This window comes from Rattus norvegicus, chromosome Y (genome assembly GCF_036323735.1).
Source record: "Rattus norvegicus strain BN/NHsdMcwi chromosome Y, GRCr8, whole genome shotgun sequence".
NCBI lineage: Eukaryota > Metazoa > Chordata > Mammalia > Rodentia > Muridae > Rattus > Rattus norvegicus.
This window is the reverse complement of record NC_086040.1, coordinates 24,965,953-24,982,442: the sequence shown is the minus strand read 5'-3', so window position 1 is coordinate 24,982,442 and position 16,490 is coordinate 24,965,953. Positions and strand designations below refer to the sequence as shown.

General features: G+C 35.8%; 2 long non-coding RNA genes across 2 annotated transcripts in view; both read left to right on the top strand.

The window, feature by feature from the left end:
* Positions 1–166: 166 nt before the first annotated feature.
* On the top strand, positions 167–1,300 carry LOC134484445 (uncharacterized). The gene is made up of 3 exons (XR_010061901.1): positions 167–364; positions 822–923; positions 1,168–1,300. It is a non-coding gene; the product is annotated as an uncharacterized LOC134484445 (long non-coding RNA).
* A 412-nt stretch (positions 1,301–1,712) lies between these two features.
* The window catches only part of LOC134484477 (uncharacterized), a 413,639-nt gene continuing 398,861 nt past the window's right edge, over positions 1,713–16,490 (top strand). Inside the window, exon 1 of the long non-coding RNA XR_010061937.1 lies at positions 1,713–1,956. This is a non-coding gene — a long non-coding RNA (uncharacterized LOC134484477). The remainder of the gene's footprint in view (positions 1,957–16,490) is intronic.

The following is a 16,490-nucleotide window of genomic DNA, read 5'->3' as shown; positions in this document are numbered from 1 at the left end:
TATGGAAACAGAAGCTGCCCTTGTGGTATTTTGTTAATGCTTATTGTTTTAGACACTGACATGTTTTCTAGGATTATCGAGTTATTTACAGGAAAAACAGAGTGCATGGAGAGATGAGAGAGAAAAAAAAATGATATTAGGACTTCTTTCTTGTTATAAATATGCAAAATAAATAATCTGGTGTAAAGCAGAGAGAGTAAGCCCTGAGCCAGTACTGGGGAACTTTCTGGAGAAGCTGTGCTTGGGTCAGACCTTCTAGGAGCAGGACTTATGGTCTGAAACATCTGGACTTTTAAAGAAGGGACCAAGCGTCAAGAATATCTGATGAATATTTGGCAGACAGCCAGAAATTGACAAGCATGCAGTTAGTTTGCTATGGGTTCCTTAATTTCACTCTGAATGAGAAAGATATCCAATAGGAGCCACACAGATAAATCTTCTACTCTCAGGGTAGAGTATAGGACTTCATCTACAGACGATTATTGTACAAGTCATTGACATGTTGTGACAAGGAGAGAGAGAGAGGGATACTCCCCTGGAAATGTATCAAGATTTCAGACTCATTTTTCTTGAACATACATGATTAGGGCTTGGTTGTCCTAAGAACTATGGACTACAGAACTTACCTGCATATGTCTAGCAATCATCGTTGGAGGCAGGAGAGTAGCTAATAGGTCCAACTTGAAAAGAGCTTTCTTACTCTCTCAGTGCTTCAAAGTGTCTGTAGATTTCCCCTTTCCTCATGCTTTGTTGGGGGACTCAGAATGGTCTCTCCTGTGACTGGGCCATTAATATGCATGTTCCCTTGTGTTTATCTACAGGGTCTGCTGGGAAGGCATCATGCCAACCTTCCACCATCAATGAGCAAGTTCAGCAGATTAAGAAGTAGGAGAAACTGACTATTGAGCTCAAGAAGAAAACCTGTGAGTTGGGTAAACTTCCAGGAATACTGACCCATGGCATCAGCAGAATTTGAACAAAAGATAGTTATTACACCCAATCATTCCTTGATCGTCTTGACCCCTCTGTGTTAAACCCAGTATTCTCACATCAGAAGAAACTGCAACTCCAACATCCTCATGCACAAACACACTTTTCTGATGTGCCTCTCAAAAGTAGAACTTGAAGGTAGGATAGGAGTGTAATGGAAGCTATTTCATTTCTCAGAAAAGCAGAAGCTGTGTTTGAATAACAGACGAGATATGGCAAGCAGTGTGTGAGCTCTCATCCTGGATTTTAATAGAGAGAGATGCATTTTCTGTCCTCAGAGGAACACAGAAAGTTGGTCAGCTACAGAAGCACAGTAACTTAAACTTAGATAAGTAAACCTTTGTTTTTTATTTATTTTAAAGATTTATTTTATTTGATTTTTATGAGTATACTGTACCAGTCAGACTCACCAGACTCACCTGTCATTATGAATGGTTGGATGCCACGATGAGTACACTTGGAATTGAACTCATGACATTTGGAAAGACAGGCAGTGTTCTTAAATGCTGAATAAACTTATTAGTCTAAACTACTACTACTACTACTACTACTACTACTACTACTACTACTACAACTACTTATTATTATTATTATTATTATTATTACTATTATTGTTAAGCAACCCTAGATGGATCAAAACTTACCCTCCTCCAATGCTCTTCCCCCTTCTCTGTTTGAAGAAAATCTTAGAATAAAGAAAGTCACCATAATATCGGCCCCTCGACCTCAGCATTAAAAAATGAAAAATTTTACTTTTTCTTAGCTATGGAGATTTTCTTGTTGACTGGGCTCATAGCTTCAGACCTGAAGTCAGTGATATTATGGACAATGGAGATCCATTTGAAAGAAGCTGCTTAACTTGGAGGAACAGGGAAACAGTAAGCAAGAGTAAGATGTTTGTCCACCACCTGATCCCTTGCTGAGAACAAAGTCTCCTCTTCACAGCCTGAAAACTGGGCAGGCTGGGTAAGTAGGCATAGCTAACAAGCCAATCCAATAGTGTAAATGTTTGTACATATACAGGGTATAAAGGGAGAGCATTTCATTGACTAATTTGAATACAAACCCTGTCCACTATGTTCTTATATCTTGCAAGGAAACTTTGGTGTATTTTGTCTATCCTGGGATCCAGAAAGATCGCTTCTCACTCTCATTGTGATTTCTTCCCTCATATGACCCTTAAGAGTACTGAGGAAGTCAGAGAAAAACACAGACAACAATAATCTACATTGTAGAGATCAATTACTTCTCATAAGAAACACTTCCTCATAGCTGTGAATTCAGCAGAGGAGCAAGCTGCAACCAATGCTTGATATTGCATCTGATGTCTGGTATACAGGCTCATTGACTAACTATTCTATAGGAGAAAGGAAACATCAAAAGTTAGCATGAGAACAAAAAAAAAGACTTAAAATTGAATCAGAACTCTGATACATAGCAGTAAGTGTTCCCAGTGAGGGTCACAAATAACATGAAGGGTATTACTTGAGCAAGAGTTACTCTGCTGGAGTCCTCATATTTCATATTTACTTGAAAATCTGTCACAGCAGACCATATTGATATCATACAATAGTCCAGAGAGACCATACCCAAAAGTATATAATTCCTACTGAAATAAAGTGTTGATAATACTGCACATCACACATTTGTATGTGAGTCTAAAATTAATGTTCTACATAGATGAAAGCATTCCCACAATCCTTATCTTAGTCACTTCATTTTTTTTTTCGTTTGGAAAATGGCTGAGTATTCTTCAGTTCCACACCTGAACTGAACTGACTCTTCCTCAGACTGTATATATAGTGGACATCTGAGTAGCAATTGACATTTTTAGCCAGGTTGGTCTCCCCATGGATCTTTTTGGGCATGAATAAGCATGCATAGACATATTTTACTAAAGGATTCATGTAGTAGCCTAAATATTACAGGATCCCATTGCTGTAAATAATTTTATTTTACACAGCAGAAGGAAGGTGTATCAAAGGCTGTGTATCAAACGTTGTAGATATTACACCATCCATAGATGATAATATATCAAGAAGAATCCCTTAGGATTACACACATTGATCTAGAAACTCACAGACGATTCTAATCCAGGACAGGTAATCACTTGGCTTGGAAACTTACAATAATATAATGCTCCAGATCTATGTGGAGTGTTAATAGATAATGAGAAACCACCTAAAAAGCATATGCATAAGTACAAGATGCTATTCAAAAATTATCCAGAGGGAGTTTGGCAACCTACATTCAGCACAAAGAGATTGATTCGTCACTTCACAGATTCTGATCAGATCAATTTAGTATTGAGAAAACTATATGAGAACTCACTTGCGTATCCCATGACTGTACAACTAGGTAGTCACAGCAAACATGACATTCAGGAAGCATAGCTTGAACTTGCCAACAATGGACAGAGTGCATTTAGCTGACGAAGTCTGACCATGAAACTCAAATTTCCGAAATACCACTTAGGTTTGAATTTACAGAACAATAAATACTTAATGAGTTTTGGGACAAAATTCTAATCTAAAGACTACAAAATTATTTATCAATAAGCTCTTAATCCCTATGGAGAGATTAATGGTAGATATAATGAATTTAATCTGTAGCCCAGAGGTATAAATAATTGGTGCAATGTGAGGTGATTTGGTATGTTTAAGAAACATGCAAAAAAGGGAGGTCATTCTATCTTTGAACAGATTTGCTTCTCAAACATTTAGCATGAGTTACTGTGGAATGACCTAGACACATACATGCACATATCCTACAATTAATTGATTTGTTCTGGTCTGTGTGTGGTATGCCGGACTAATCCAAGGTAGGAAGTATATAATGCACAAGTATTTTAAACCCAATATCAATGAAAATAAATCAGAATTCCTCTTGTGAATGCCATCCTAGATGAGTTAATCCAGATCAAAAAGTAAAAAATGAGTTACATATTCACTTTAATCTGAATGTTAATTCTCTAAACTGTGTATCTGTATGATCATTTTGTGTAAGAGTCTAGTGAAACAGACTGTATATATTTTGAGAAGTGCAAGTGTACTTATGTATTGCTGAAGGACACAGTCAGGAACAGGAATATCAACTGTGAAGTGACAGGGAAAAGAGCAACAATGAAGGGAATGTAGTACATACAGTTAAATTGAGAGACATTTGAGGCATTGAATGGAAAACTAATGGAGTAGAAAGACAATTTTTTTTTAATTTTCTATCAAGTAACTAAATATTTGCTATAGTTACAAGGGCAGAAGATAAAATATTGAATGGGTTTATCTATGTGAAATTTGAATAATAAGTAAGTCACAACAATTTTGGATTTCAACTTTCAGTAAACCTATGTTACAAATACTGACTGTATATTCATTAAGGAGAGAGATGTGAACATCTCTGTTGGAAACATACATATCTTATATTATAAACATTGGAAGTGCAAAATAATCTATGTATTTGTTTACATTTCAAAGTCATTTCCCAAACTCTTCTTTCTTTCTTGAATCCCCCAAGCCTTTCCGATGCTGTTTGTTTCTATGATGGTGCTCCTCCATCTACATGCCCACTTCACTTTAGCCATCTAACATCCCCCTTCTCTGGGATATGACATTTCCACAAGACCAATTGCCTTCCTTTCCAGAGATTAAAGATTGGACAGTTGTCTTCTCCATATGCTTTGCTATCTATATAGCAGTAACCATGTACTGGCCAAGTATACTCTCGTTGGTAAATTTCCTGAGACTCTGAAGGATAAACTTAATTGATACTCTTGTGTTTCATATTTGTTTCCAATCCCCTTAAGATCCTTTAGGCATTAGACTAACTCATCTTATGTGGCTGTCAGTTTTCTGTCAAATGTTTAGCTGTATCAGCATCTGTCTCAGTCAGATGATGGCAGAGCCCCTCAGAGGAAAGACATATTAGGGTCTTATCTGCAAGCACATCTTGACATCAGGAATAGTTAGAGGATTTAAGGTCTGTGGATGAAATGATTCTTATGGTGAGGTAGTCTCTGAAGGGGCTTTCTTCATTCTCTGCTCTTTTCTTTTACTTTTTTTTAGGCCTTGCATATTTATAGGTTAAAAATTTTGAGCTGCATGGGTAGCACCATCCCTTCACTTGGGTCATGTGTAGCTACAAGAGGCAGTCTCTAGTTGTTCTATCTCTTTGCTGCTTAGTATTTAAACTACTATCATCCCAGTAGGTGTATAGGAGCCTTTTGCATTCCTGAAATCTGGGACTTTCCTGGGGATACCCAAGTTCACCACCCACCATTGATGATTATTGTTATTTATTCCACTTTTCCTCTGGATTTCTCTCTTGTCTCTTTTCATTGTTGCTATCCCCCTCCCCACTTTGTCTATCCTTCTCTACCTCTACCTAGGTCCCTTCATCCCTCTGCCTTCTAAGTTTGTTGCAAGCATCCATAATTGGATTTCTTTCATGTTACCCTCCATGTGATAAAGGATTTGAATACTGGGTATTCTTAACTTTGTGGCTAACATCCAATTGTCCCTAAGTACATTCCATGATATGACCTTTTTGTACTCTGTTACTTCACTATTTTCCAGTTTCTTCCCTTTGTGTACAGTGTTCTCGGTGTCCTCATTTTTAATACCTGAGTCGTGTTCCTTTGTTTTATTATAGCACACGTTCTCTATTTATTCCTCAGTGGGGATGACATATTTCACGATTGGTTCCAGCATTTGACTAATATGAGTAAGACTGCTTTGAACATGTTTCAAGCACATGTCCTTGTTATATGTGGATCAAGTGTGGGTATATGTGTTGAAGTGAGTGGTAAAGCTGGGTCTTCAGTAAAGCTATTTGCAATTTTCTCTGACCCTCCACCTTGATATCCAAAGTGGCTATAGAGCTACTAATCCCACCAGCAGTGGAGTAGTGTTCCACTTTGTCTACATCCTAGACCACTCTGCTACTGCATCAGTTTTTTATCTTAGTCATTCTGATTGGTGTAATGTAGAATCTCTGGTTCATTTTGATTTCCTTTTTTCTCATAACTCTGGATGTTGAACATTTCTTGATATGTTTCTCAGATATTGAGTTACATCAGTTAAGGATTCTTGGTTTAGCTCTCTAACCCATTTTAAAAGTTTGGATATTTGGTTGTCTGGGACAGTAAGGAAGGGAGTGTCCATGTGGAGGAGACAATCACTAAAATGAGGGAGTGGGAGAGACTAGGGGTGATGAAGAGGAACCCAGGAAAGATAAAAATATTTGAAATACAAATGAGAAATACCCTATTTAATGAAAATGAAAAAAAAAGAATAAACTTACACTTCTGAAATCTTACTGTTGAATAAATATAGCTTTTGAGATTTTAAACATTTATTTCCTATGTAAATTAAAATTGTATGTGCAAATTGAATACAATTGCTCAGTACTATATTATCTAGTTATGGAGCCTGAGAATTAAACTTATATGTTGTATAACTGTCTTTTAGAATATTTTTTGGAACTTATTTTAATTATTTCTAAACCTTATCTGATCCTGACACTTTTTTATTGACTATGTCCAATTGTTTTTAGAAAGATACATAAAAGATATTTAATCTTTTCATAAACATTGACACATATACTTCAGCACTGACTCAGTATGAATTAGGGTGGATATTATAAGGTATTATTAACCTACTGTTTTCATATAAACAAATTCTGTACCTATTCTTTTATTGGATTTTTTAATTGTTTTACTGTAGGAAATATCAAAATATGCATTTGCATCCCATTATCATTTACTTGAAAATATTAATTATATTGATTATAATATGGCCCAGATGCAGTGGAAAATGGGTGAAATGTGAGGACTGCTGAGAAACATAGGGTCTGCTCTTTGTTAAGCTTGTCATATATCAAAATAAGAGAGGTAGAGTGACTGATACTGATACGTAAAAATGAAGTAATTACAAATGGTGTATGTATTGTGAAAATGATAAGCAGTCTTCATATTTAAGATTTTTAATATTTAAAAGGAAATTATTTTAGATTCCTTTATATGGATGTCCTTCTGAGGAGATTATTGGGTCTTAGTAACCAATACCCACAAGTATGACACCCTGATCTGCATATTGTTTTAAATTAATAATAACTGGAGTAGCAAAATGCTTGAAGAAAATTCGTCCAGTATACTCCTGTCTGTTTAAAGAATGGATATGCAAAAGATGAAAAGAGTTATCTTTGGTTCCTTTATTGAATTTTCTTAATTGAAATGAATGTTTTCAAAAAGAAATATTAAAGAATATAGCCATTTTTGTCACAGGTTATTGTTAGTGTTCTCACTCTGTGTAATTTCACTATAGAGTCATGCAATACTGTTAGTATATCTGTGATATTCATCACATGAAATCAGCATGTTTAAACTGATAACATCCATAATGTAACCTGTACCAAATTTCCACTTTATTTCCTTTTCTGCTCTATTACACGTCGATGTCATTTTTTTTTAGCATTTACCATGGATTTATAAATAAACATGCTTATGTAGTCCACTCAGAATCACTTGTAAATATTATTCAACAAATAATATTCAATATGCAAGTTCAGGTCTTTCACACTTTTAGTTTAAAATTGCATGAAGCACTTCTCTGCATGAGGTCTTCTCCAAGCTCTGCTTTCTCTTCCAGAAGTATTCTTCCTATGATTCTTGTCACATAGCCAGCTTTCTGTTTTAAATCTGAGTAGATCTAGAACTTTGTAACAACTTTGTTTTTCTTGTCTAAAGATTCAATGGAACAAACTGTTGGTGGAAAATTTATTGGGGGAAAATAGATCATTTTATTATCTCATTTAAAGAGCAATTATAAAATGGTTGATGTTGAAAATAGTACTGAAAACACGGAAGCGGTAGTGATCTCATTTGTGACAGAGAAATAATAATTACCCATATGAGAGCAATGTTAGTAAAGATAAAAAATGATGGATCATGATTAAATTTCATGATAGCACATGAGGATCTCTTAGAGACTTAAATATAGTGATAAGATTTGAGGTAGAATGCAGAGCAGGGTGGAAAGTAGCTGAAGATTTGCAAATAGAGACAAAGTATAATGTTATGCCTTTAAGTAACAAAGACGAGATGATGGGAGAATTTGACAGATTAATGTAAAGGAATCTAAGTATTTCATCTCTGTTAATTACCTGAGTGGAAGTGTTAAATAGACATTTTATTTTAAAATTACGGCTGATAAATGTTCCTTTAGGTATTAAGATATGAACATAATTCACATTTAAAATTGTGCTTCATATAAGAAGATATTTCACATTTAATAATTATTTCATGATTGATGATTCTGAGTATGTGATATTAATCTACTTATTATCTGTGATCTTTCATGTATGTAAATATGTATGTATGTATGTATCTTTCTATCATTCTGATCTATCACATATAGCAGTCCATTTGTTATATTTTCTAACTCACATAGGTCCTTTAGTATCCTGAAATTACATCACATGATGGAAAAGTTAATTAGATATGTCTCATGCTAAAACCCATATACAGTCACATTACCAAACTAAATCTTTGTGTTTTATGAAATAGATGAGGAAATTTGATATTATAAAAATTAATTAGCTACCTTGAATCTCTTTTCTGAACTGTAACTTTACAATGAATCAAAATTTATGAAACAGCTTTTAAAAATCTTGAGTACTAATGTATAGCTGTGAAAAGTTTCATAAAGTTAGAAAGTAGAGTGCATTTTATGTTACATAAATATATATAAACACATATACACATACAAACAAATATATATATATATATATATATAAATGTGTCCACCTACACGTATATACATATATACATATAAACATATATACATATGCCCTTAAGTACACATACACAATTATATATATATATATATATATATATATATATATATATATATATATATGTGTGTGTGTGTGTGTGTGTGTGTGTGTGTGTGTGTGTGTGTGTGTGTCCCTATGTACACATACACATATCCAAATGTATACACATATACATATATACATACATACATTCTTTACTAACCAAAAACTTTGCTTTTGAAAGAAATTGCCTAGGCATAATGTATATGGTTTAGTCAAATAAGAGAAAAATGATGTTATTGTCAAATGACTCTGTTTGAGTATTCATTTCTTCTTTTTTAACATGATGATGGTTCTACAAATCTGACTTTTGGTAATTGGAGATTATATGTACTACTCTAACTCATTCAAACTCTTACTCCAAAAATAAGTGATTACTTATTATGTTTCCAGTACATGTCTAGAAAATAGGTTTATAAAAAAATGAAGTTTCTGCTTTCCTTCAAGTGCTTCACCATCTAGGGAGGATATAGTCAAATATAATTATTTATTAATCCTATAATCTACTCTAAGTATTTGCTTCAAATTATATCATTTTGCTCTTCTAAAACTCGATTTAGGTATAAGTACACTTCATTTTTCAAATTCAAGAAAGAAAAGTGTGAAAAAGTCCCCTTGAGAATCAGGAGTACTGGAGTTAAAATTCAAGTTCACATAATATATTGCTTAAAATCATTTTTAAAAATGTATTATATGGGGTTGGGGATTTAGCTCAGTAGTAGAGCACTTGCCTAGCAAGCGGAAGGCCCTTGGTTCGGTCCCCAGCTCCGAAAAAAAGAAAATAGAAAAAAAATGTATTATACTTGCTGTCTTGAGTCACCAAGTTCAATAATTTTCTTAATAAAACATAAAACAAAGTAAAATCCAAGGGAAATATATTATTAAGATACAATTCCAAATTGTTTTTCCACACACTTATTACCTTTCATATCTTTACATTTAACATAGAACTAGAAAAAAAAATAAAAACTCTACCACCGATTCCCAACAACCATGGGACAGTTGTTTGTAACAGATGGAATTTTATAGATGACAATTGAAATAAAACTGTGGGTTTGTGACCCTGCTGGTAGATGCATGAAAAAACATGTATATTTAGGTTGAGTTTCTACAATATAAACCAGATTAATCCTTACAACTAGATGGCATGTGCATTTGGCCAAACAGGATAGGAAAATTTGCAAATGAGCTCCATATCTTAAACACATTATTTTATAAACTTGCTTGAAATCATGCTTTTGATAATTATCATCTTGACCAAAATCACCGACAGGCTAGCCCATTCAAAAACAAATTGTTATCACCTTTTGCCAATTAATTCTATTTTTTATACAAGAGTAAGAATATGTAACTGCTATTGATATGGTTGTTAAGGGTTTCCAGTACCATTACAGCTCATAGGTTGTAAGAGTTTTTAAATTTTTATATTGGAAACATGGTCAAAGCAGGTACACTGTTTTGAATTTTCTCAACTGATCACATATTGGATTACCCGTTTCAAAATTAGCAGCAATAACTGTAAAGGATTTGGATAGTGTCAATCACTCTGAAGAGAAAATAATGTACAGGATTACTCAGCTACAGTAATGTATTTGTAGCAGCAGCAAACATTTCAAACATATGCTATTTTTTCCAAGGGAAAGTTGGCTACACAGACTATGGCAAACAAATGAAGCAGCAGCAACAATGTTTGTGGATCTTGAGTCTCTGCTGATTTCAATTCCCTGAGAGAATCACAGCATAGAACTTCTCTCTGTCCAGGCTACGTACAGAAGCCTGGCTGTTCTACTAGGTTCTGCCACTGCTGCTGTTTCCTGTTTGTTATGACAACTCTGCAAAATTGAACTACTAGTGTATTCATGAAATGTTTGCTAATGGAACAAGCTGCCACTGCTAAACTGTGTAATGTAATTCTGCTATCCAGACAACACAGATGGGAGTTGCTCCAATGAACCTATTTAAACAGGGCCACCACCACTAAACCCAATGCTTCCATCCTTCTTTTTTTTACCTTGGGTGGGAGGAGGGCTACAAAGGATGTTAAAGCTTTTAAGAGGCATCAGCAAATATAGATATTTGGAAAAAACAAAGTTTTAGTTTGAAGAGATATCAGCTGTGGGCTCTCCTTGGGGTGTAATATCACTCAAGCATTTGGTGTATCCTGCATGGAAGGACCCTGAGAATGCCAAGTTAACCGCAAAAAGACAGGTATTTTCTGGTCCTGCATATATCAGTGAATATAAAGTTTTTTTCAACACTGGTAATAAGCAGGAGGTTTGGAGCCTGGGGGGAGAGAGAATGAAGATGTTTACTATGCATGGCATCTCAGCTCCATAAACTAAAAGAGATCTGGATAAGAGAGGGAGTGAGAGACACACACCAGAGATGCTGAGCAATATAAAAAAATGGTATATTAAAAGCATTTTATTTTATTTCTTGTAGGACAGTTAAAAAAGAACCCAAAAGCTATTCTTTTTACTCTTATTTAGCATTAGATAAATATCTCCTTTATAAGACAAGATAGACTTTTTTCTAAAGTACTTTGGTAACTTGAGACATTAAAAAATGAATTTTGCTTTCTTTTTCCAGAAGCCAATAGCAATGTACATGAAGAAAGTACATCAGTAGTGAGAAAGAAAATTGCTGCACTTCTTCAATAATCATTTTCTTAGGTAAGTGAAATTTTATCCAGGTGTTTCTGAAATAATCTAACTATTGTCATTTCCATCAGTATATGTAGAAGGAACCATGATATAAACAAATGGAATTCACTGCTAGAGAAAGTCTCATTTAAGTAAAACCATATCTGTAAACTCAAGGAACTTTTCCAAGCAATTCCAATTGACATTCTTACACAAATTATTTTTATAATAAATGTAGTAAACAAAATACACCCATACATACAGTAATATCTTTGGAGTTAAGTTCACATCTTATTAATTAAACTATTATTACTTTGAAAGTAATAAAAGAGAATATGGATTGTGTTTGGTAGCAGGCCACAATCCAAAGCATCAATCCCTTTATGGTAATCTAATAGATATGAATTTCATTTCTTCCAAGAATGTTTAAACAAGATTCATTCCTTTTAGTATTCCTAGTCTCTTGATTTCTTTTTGGATATCACAGATCCCATAATGGTTTGGTTAAAAATGTTCACTACGGCATGATAATAAACTTAGTCTTAGAAATTCTCTGTTAGTTGCTATCTCTGAATAAGGAAGTTTGAATCAGATAAACTAACTTGACTCCACAGAGATGTCATACTTCTCTAACTAGCATTTGCACAATTTTGCCCATAATACTGTGTCTTAGCCAGAGTTTCCATTACTTTTATGAAATACCATGACCAAGGAGGAAAAAAAGCAAGTTGGGGAAGAAAGTGTTTATTATAGTTTATATTTTCTCTTTTAAAATTTTACTTAATAAAATTTTAGAGTTCAGATTTCATTCCTCTCAAAGCCCATATTCTGTTCTACATCCCATACCTTCTCCCCACATTCCCAACTGAATGAAGCTGTCTCCCACTCCACCCTCAGTCTACCAGACCTCTCCACTACCTGGGAACTCAAGTGTCTTGAGAGTTAAGTGCATCTTCTCTTGTTGTGTCCAGAACCAGCACTCCAATCTTAGAGGCCTCATATTAGCTGGTGCATGATGCTGCATTGATGGCTCAGTGTCTGAAAAATCACTGAGGTCCAGGTTAGTTAACACTGCTGGTCCTCCGACTGCGTTGCTCCCCTACTCAGCTTCCTCAGCTTTTCCCCAATTCAACCACAGGCCTTAGCAGCTTCTGTTCATTGGCTGAGTGTAAATGTCTGCATCTGACTCTTTCAGCTGCTTGTTTTTTCTTTGCTAATGCAGTCATGTCAGGTCCGTTTTGTGAACATGACAAAGCATGAGTAATAGTGTCAGGCCTTGGGGGCCTCTACTTAATCTGGTTCCCAGATATCGCGGGACACTGGAATTCCTTTTACTCAGGCTCCTCTCTGGTTTTGTCCCTTAAATTCTTTCAGACAGCAACAAATATGGGTCATAGTTTTGATTTGTGGATGGCAACCTTATCCCTCACTTGATGCTCTCTCTTCGTCATGGAGTTAGCCTCTACAAGTTCCCTCTACCTACTCCTGGACATTTCACTGAGTCCTGATAGTCTCTTACATCTCAGGTCTCTGGAATATTCTAGAGCCACCCCCACCTCCAAACTTTTAGTTCATGAGGTTGACTCTTTTCATTCATTCTGCTGGCACTCAAGACTTCAGTCAAATTCCCTACCAACACTTGAACATGTTCCCCTCTCCCTTACTGACTCCTTTCTCACACAGGCCCCTCACTCTTCCCTCCTGAGGTTCATTTCTTCTCCCGTTCAAGTGGGATTGAGATTCCTCTTTGGCTGTTCAGTTGGTTAAAATTTTATTTTTCCTTTTATAAAAATGGAATATTTTGTTTAATTTCAAATATTATTCACCTTTCTAGTTTTCCAGTCATAAGACTCCTATCCTTTCCCAAACCAGTTCTTCTATAAAGGTGTTCCCCTCACCAACCACTCACTTTCCCAGCACCCGTGACATTCCCCTACACTGGGGGTTCCAGCTTTGGTAGGCCTAAGAGCCTCTCCTTCCATTGATATCCAACAAAGCCATCCTCTACTACATATACATTTGAAGCCATAGTTCTGTCCATGTAAAGTCTTTGAATATTGGTTTAGTACCAGAAAGCTATGGGTCATTTGTTGTCTAATTACTCTGGCTAGGACTTCGAATACTATATTGAAAAGGTAGGGAAAGTGTGGTGTCCTTGTCTAGTTCCTGATTTTAGTGGGATTGCATTAAATTTCTCTCCATTTAGTTTGATGCTGGCTACTGGTTTGCTGTATATTGCTTTTACTGTGCTTCAGTATGGTCCTTGAATTTAAGATATTTCCAAGACTTTTAACTGTAAAATGCTTTCTCAGCATCTAATGAGATAATTAATTGTTTTCTTTTCTTTGAATTTGTTTTTATAGTGGGATTAGTTTGATTAGTGATCAGGTTCTGTATATTAAACAATCCCAGTATCTCCAGGATGAAGCCTACTTGATCATGATGGATGATTGTTTTGATGTGTTCTTGGATTTGGTTTGAAAGAAATTTACTGAGAATATTTGCAGGGATATTCATGAATAAATTGGTCTGAAATTCTCTTTTTTTGATGGGTCTTTGTTTGCTTTAGTTATAAGCATAACTATGGCATCAGAGAAAGAATTGTGTAGTGTTTCTTCTATTTCTAGATTGTTGAATAGTTTGGAGAATATTGGTATTAGGTATTCTGTGAAGATCTGAGAGAATTCTGTACTAAACCTTTCCAGTCCTGGGATCTTTGGTTGGGAGATATTTAATGACTGCTTCTACTACTTTATGAGTTATGGGAGTATTTAGATGGTTTATCTGATCCTGATTCAACTTTGGTAACTTGTATCTGAATAGAAAATTATCCATTTATTCCTTACTTTCCCGTTTTTTTAAGCATAGGCTTTTATAGTAGGATCTGATAATTTTTCGAGTTTTCTCATTTTCTATGGTTATATCTCTATTTCAATTCTGATTTTGTTATTTTTAATTTGAATACTAAGGATTTGCCTATTTCTGGATTTTTCAAAGAACCAGCTCCTGGTTTTGTTGATTCTTTATATAATTCCTTTTGTTTCTACTTGGTTGATTTCAGTCTGGAGTTTGATTAATTCCTGCTGTTTAGTCCTCTTGGTGTATTTGGATTTGTATTGGTTCTGAGATTTCAGGTTTTCTGTCAAACTGCTAGTGGATCATAGCAATTGTTTCTTTGTGGAGGCTCTCAGAGCTATGAGTTTTCCTCTTAGCATTTCTTTTTTGTGTTCCCAAGTTATGCCTTCATTTTCATTAAATTCAAAAGTGTCTTTAATTTTTTCTTTATTTCTTCCTTGAACAAGTACTCCTCGAGTAAATCATTCCTGAACTACCATGTATATGTGGGTCTTTGGTTGTTCTTGTTGTTATTGAAGACCATTCTTAGTGTTTAGTGATCTCATAGGATGCAAGGGATTAATTCAGTCTTCTTGTATTTGTTGAGGCCTGTTTTGTGATGGATCATATTGTCAGTTTTGGAGAAGGTACTATGTGGGACTGAGAAGAAAGTGTCAGGAGCCATAACTGGACAAGCTAATAACTGGCAGGTGATCATCCTCAGATGAACAGCATCGGATTACTTTATAATCCACAACTGGTACACCCTTATTAAGCAAGGCTGTAATGGATTCATTTTGGGAAAGTTTCCTGCTATTAAAATGCTATTCCTGTTGTTATTATTAGACATATATAACAATAATTGAGTTATAGCACCTTTGGAGCACATCTCTGCAGGCCTATGAAGTTGTACTGTCCCGTAGTGTTAGTATACAGACAAGTAGATGAATTCTTTAGTCTTAATAACGATCCTACAATAATTCTTAAAATTATATCAATGGTTATTAAGCTCTTTTATAGTGGGACTGCTATAAGTCTCTTTCTATTAGTCAAAATTCCAGTGACAACTCTGCCAGTCTCCCAGGTGTCACCATTTAATTGTTCTGAGAGAGTAAACAGACTTAATCCTACTCAGAACACATTCCAAGAGGTTCCAAAACAGTTATCAAGAGTCAAACAAAGAGATCAAACGATTTGGTACAGGTGAAAGGACACAAGATAAGATATTGACTGGGTTTTTCTATATATAACTTCACTAACAACTATGGTTTAGGATCTTCAGTGAGCCTGTGGAGCTGACACTCGTGATGAATGTTTAGCCAGATAATTACTTCTGATGGATAATCGTGATGTCATGCCCCACCACCATGATGTCATGTCCCACACCCATGATGTCCCGCCCCCTTCCCAGTGATGTCATGCCTGAGTCCCTTGCTAGAATGGTTGCATCTATTCACCAGGTAGCATTCTGAATGCTGCCCTGGAACCACACTCCTCCAGGCTCCTACCATTTATACGCCCTCCTTCTATCCTCTCCCCTTCTTATCTGAGAGAGTGGAGGACCCCTCTGGGTTCACCCTCTCCCCTGGCACATCAAGTCTCTACTCAACTAGATTCATCGTCTCCCACCAGGTCCTGAAAACGCAGCCCGGGTAGGAGAACAGGATCCACAGACAAGCGACTGGTTTAGTGACCCCACGTGAGGACCATTGTGCTCCTCTGTCTCTGTCTGCACTTCCCTCAGCCCTTCAGTGAGACTCACTGAGCTCCATTCGATATTTGGCCGTATGTCTGTGCACGTGTGTCAGTCGGCTGCTCTATTGAGTCTTGCAGAGGACAATAATGCTACCCTCCTGTCTGCAAACATAAGAAAGGACCATTAATAATGTCAGGGTTTGCCGTTTGCCCATAGGATAAGTCTCACATCCGGCCACTTACCTTGTCGCCATTCCCTCATTTCCTCTTCCATCTCTGTACTTGTGTTTCTTATAGAGAGGACAAATTCTGGGTCAAAATTTTGGGAGAGTGTTTGGGTTATTATCCTTCCACCTTGGGTCCTCTGTGGCTATGGAAAGTGACCATTTCAGTACCCATATCCCCACTGCTACGAATCTCAGCTAAAGTCACCCTCATGGATGCTGGGGTAGCCTCACA